Here is a 5,228-nt window from a genome sequence, read left to right as displayed (position 1 = left end):
TTATTTAAATACAGTGAATATTATTTTCTACTCCTTGCGAGTGAGAAAGAGGCAGAGAGGAAGAGAGAATGCAACGTTACGGAATCAACTAACTCGGATATAATTAATTTCAAGTCTTACGTCAAATAGAGTGTTTCTCTCGATTCCCATTTCGAAGTAGCTGCTAGAGGTATTACGCATTCCATTTGCTCGATAAATTATTAAAAAGCACCATTCCCGATGCAACGAGATGCAATAGTAAAAATAAAAAGCAATTGAGGAAAAAGTCGAAGAAGAAGAAGAAGAAGAAGAAAAAGAAGAAGAGAAAGAAGAAGATGGAAATGAAAAAAAAAAGAAGACATTGGAAAAAAAGTGAGATCCATGAAGACTATCGATGATTTATAATAATAAGATGTTCTTACAGTAACTTTGTTTCTTACAATAACTCGAGAGGCAACATTCCATTGCGTCACGTTGTTTTCAATATCGTTACGTAAGCAATCTCTTCTTTCTTATAAACAGAGATCAAAATATTCTTGTGGGAAAGTATATTGCGTATCAGAAAATCCTCGTTACAATTAGATACGCTATCATCACTAGCCGGGATTTAGTATTTAAGAACGTTACAAATTTCTTTTGAGATCCTATTAAAATAAATCGATTCTGCAGAATATATCTATTTATATTTTTTCTTCTCGTCTGTTGATGCAAATGACGAAACAAGAAATACATCGTCTAAATACGATTATACAGTCGGAAGTATAGAAACAAAAACTATATACCAGCCAACGGATATTAAATTAAATTTATTATACAACATAAATTCTTATGTTGCCGTGCAGGGCTCATATCTTACGGGGCCCGAAGCGACCACCTCCACTTTATCTATACGTAAATCCATAAGTAATGGCTATCTATCACTTATAAAAAAAAAATAAATAAATAAAATAAAATAAAAAAAAAACTCGATTTACTCGCACCCGAAACGCCCAAAAATTGTTTTCATGGTTCTTCCTACTTTAAAACGAACGTTCTCGAGTCCTCGAGATTCAAGAAAATAACTGGTTAACGAGTGACAAGAGGCTAATTTAGATTGTTAAAACGCGATCGTGACCATAGGAATTATCTTATACTATATAAGTCCCAAAGCACATCGCGTGAGCAGTCATCTTCTTGAACGAGTTTCGTATGGCTGTAACCCCTCTCGCTTCGTAGAATAATTCTTTGAAGTCGGCTTCTCCTAACAAACGATCCGATCCTTCCAAGAGAGAATCGTATCACTAAATCGTTCTCGGAGTGCTTCAAATATATTAGCAATGCATTTGTTCTCTCACTAAATTGGTTCACCCTCTTTAAAAAGAATATTATTCTTCGAAGACGAGTTGTAATCGATCTCTATATGTTTCGATGTAACCGGATGGTATATATATACATGTAACATATCTTATATGTATGTGTAAGAAGATATATAATCCAATTAAGCGAGACAAAATCAATCAAAAGCAAAAATTTTTTTAACATTGATTATTATTATTATTTTTTTTTTATTATTAATATTATTATTATTTTTTTTATTATTCTTGTTGTTGTTGTCGTTGTGTTGTTATTATGTTTTTGTTATTGTTATTGTTGTTGTTATTATTATTATTATTATAGTTTGTCTCAAAAGGAAGGGTACCCCTTGTACCTCATTAGTATCTCATTAGTAATGGCCGAACGGTTCGTGTTACGTCGACGGGAAGCGCTTTGTCGCACGAAACTGGCCGACACCAATGAAAATCACTGGATTTCGGGACCTTGGAAGTTGTAACCCAAAATCACTTAGGACATAGAAACTTTCCCTCCAGGTTAATCCGCTATTTCGAGTCTCAGGGTTCATCTGGATACCAGAGCGACGAAACTACAAGCTCCTGACCACGAATAATTCAACGACTTTTTCGTAATTCAACGACCTCTTATCTCTCTCTGTCTCTCTCTCTCTCTCTCTCTCTCTCTCTCTCTCTCTCTTTCTCTCTCGAACGTTCACCTCGAATGCTCATAATGAATTTTGTAATAATTCAGTGTATAAATGTAAGAATTTTGTAACGATAAAAAGACGTTTTTCTTGTAGAAAAATTTTTGTATCTACGTATTACGAGACCTCTTTCCTCTCTGTATCTCTCTCTCTCTCTCTCTCTCTCTCTCTCTCTCTCTCTCTCTCGCTCTTTCTTCTCTTAAACAAATAATAAAGTAATCAAAATTCAGCGGCGGAAGTTCGTGCCACTCTGAATCTTAAAGGAGTTTAGCCGATCCTTAGGAAAGTACAAGTTTCATAAGCTACGGACTGACGTCGACCGACATTCTATACAGAATACATAATAATTATAATTTTTTCGTCAACACATACACAAAAGTGCTGTAAAATAAAAAAAAAAGACGAGAAAAGAGAAAACAAGAAAACAAAAAAAAAGAAATAGAATGAAAAAAAAAGAAACGTCGAAAGGTAGTACTACTAATTTTCCTGTAATCTAATTTCCTGGTGTACCTCAAAAATCCTGATACAAACGTAGTCGCGTGGTTCACATCATTATATACGTGAGAGAGAAGTTTATTATTAAATTATTACTCGTGCACTCGAACATTTTCGATGTAAACATTTTCGCGTCGCTAATTAACATCGAAACGATGAGAATTTCGCGCACCCGAGGATCGGTCAGTGACGCTTCAATTATCTCGACCTGACCAACGGTGTTCGTGGTTTTATACAAGGCGTATGCATACATATACTTGCGGTTAAAAGCTAATGACTCGATGATAATGAAGACTAACGAGCCGGGAATATTACTTTCTTTTTCTTTTTTTTTTTTTGTTTTTTTTTTTTTCTTTTCTTTTCTATCTCCAGACGACTCGCGTCAGCTAGCGAAGCGCGAAATTTTGAGTCGCGTTCATCGTGTCAACCGTCAAACGAACCAATCACGTTGCTCGTTTTCGCGCCAGTGAGATTCTTCTATCCATCCTCTCTCCTCAACACACACACACATACACACACACGTCTTCTTTTACTTAACCACTTCGTAATATCATCAAATACTTATATCTTTTTGAGAATTTAATCGACAAACCTCGAAATTTTCGTGCTCGTGCAAGTTCGATCGAAATCAATATCCATGATAGAACATATCGAGAAAGCATCTTTGTGAATGCATATGTTTTGACATATTGATTTTATTTCAATATAACCAAGCGCGAATCATTAAACTCCGGTGAGATAATGCGATGTATTATAACGCGTTCTAATGCGCCTTAACGAGGCCAGACGTTTGTAACAGCAGGTTCCCCGTTCATTATCCAAACAGGAAGCAAGCCACGATTTATTGCTACATGACAACGTTTCCCGAACCATGAGCCTCTTAATAATTACAAAAGGTTGTATTATCATAAGAAAAGGTTGTCACATTGATAAATCGAACGTTCCATTTGTTTCCGTGGGAACTTTTCGTAACTATTTATCAATATTTTCGTATCGTGTAATTATAGATACGGTTTAGCTTTTGTACAAACTTACTGTTACGATAGGTCGGATTATAATTAGAAAGATAATGGCACTCACCTAATATCGATTATCGAAATCCTATCCAATTGTATTGACTGGATTAAAACGTTCCGACACAAGAACGAATCCACTCGTCGATCTCGAAACGTCGCAGTATAGATCTACGGTGGCACGAATCACTCACTTGAGAATCTCTCGACGTTCGTTTAAGAAAGGAACTTCCGAGGATCTTTTCGCGAATCACTCGACGATGCGATCGATACTTCACGACGTTAGTCACGAATGCACGGGTTATCGTGTCCTCCGTGGATCGTACGAAGGACAAGAATATATCTGGAAGGAAACGAAAAAAAAAAAAACAAAAAAGAAAGGAAAACTGAGAAAACACGTTAGATTCGTGTCCCGACCGCGAAACACGCACTCGCGACACTTCTTCACCGCATAGCTCCTCGCAAACCGTACAAATGGCGGTTTCTCGATTTACAACTTGTTGAAAACTCGAGACGATCGATTTCTCCAGGCCGCGTGTCGTTCGTTTCTTGTACCGACGGATTCCCGCCTCCTCGAACGATACGAACTCGCTCGTTCGTCGCGTCGGTGTCCATAACAATTATTATCTCTTTCCTTTTTTCGCTCTACTACCCTCCTCTTTGTCTTTCGCTTTCCTTCGCAATCTATTTCTTCCACCGTGGCTACCCCCTCGTTCGATCGTTACCATCGACCGTTAGGTACATTGTTCGCCAAAAACCGTCATCCCTGATAGGGGAGGTAGTTCGAGGATTAAGAAAGACGTGAGTGCTCCCAAAGACGTCACCACCTAATCGCTACCACTTCGCGACCTCTCAAGGATCCACCCAACGAGCTAACGAACCCTTCGACGATCCCTTTTTAACGAGGACGACGATCTACGTACGTTTCACAAGAAAGTTAAGAAATAGAGAGAGTGTAAAAAAATAAGATAGGAAGCTAGTGAAAAATACGTCTGATGATCTTCTCTCTCTTTTCAATAGGACACTATCTTCTATTATTTTTGTCGAATCGAATAAAAGCATCGATTCCTAATTTATAGATTTGCACTATTGAACGGTGATCTTTTTTTATTTTTTTATTCCTTTATCTTCGTCTCTATATCTCTATTCATTCGTATTCATTCGAATGGCGATTTTCGCAGCACGGAAAACCATACACTCCCAACGCGGCGACTGTACGGTGCATACTGAACGATATGTTCCGCGAGACACGAGGCGCGCGCCGCTACCCCGGCGAACGTGCCCGAAAGTACACGAGTATTACCGAACCCGCACGAGCCGTACGCTAGCCAGTCCAACGGTGGTGCGTATATAAGAGAGAAGGGAGAACGAGAGCGCAAGAGAGGGAGGGAACAAGTCGTCGTACGGGTGTCGTTGAGAGAGAAGAAACTTGTAGAGCAACGAAGATAGCTCAAGTGTTCCAGTACAAAAGAGAGAGAGAAAGACCGTTGTATATACCTAACAAGAAAAAGAGACGGAACGTTCTCCTACTACTCGTCCGCGCGCCACGCGACGCGTCTTCCTCCTCTTGTTGCAAGAACGGTAAGCCCCCCTACCCTTCAACTTGCCGCGCTCTCTGTCGAGGCGTAACGATCTCGGAATAATGAAACCTGTTTGATCTATTGACCGACACCGAACTACTCGACCACTTCTCTACTTACATCCCTCTTCCAAACGATTTCGAGTTC

At 38.8% G+C, this 5,228-nt stretch overlaps 1 protein-coding gene across 3 annotated transcripts in view; it reads right to left on the bottom strand.

Annotated features, from left to right (window-relative positions):
* LOC122628790 (hemicentin-2-like) overlaps positions 1–4,738 on the bottom strand; it is a 267,665-nt gene extending 262,927 nt beyond the window's left edge. For all 3 annotated transcript variants that reach the window (XM_043811428.1, XM_043811429.1, XM_043811430.1), the window contains exon 1: positions 3,569–4,738. The gene's annotated coding sequence lies outside the window, so the exon portion shown is untranslated. The remainder of the gene's footprint in view (positions 1–3,568) is intronic.
* Between the last annotated feature and the right edge of the window lie 490 nt (positions 4,739–5,228).

Source organism: Vespula pensylvanica, chromosome 4, assembly GCF_014466175.1.
Source record: "Vespula pensylvanica isolate Volc-1 chromosome 4, ASM1446617v1, whole genome shotgun sequence".
Lineage (NCBI taxonomy): Eukaryota > Metazoa > Arthropoda > Insecta > Hymenoptera > Vespidae > Vespula > Vespula pensylvanica.
This window is presented reverse-complemented; position numbering and strand designations above follow the sequence as displayed.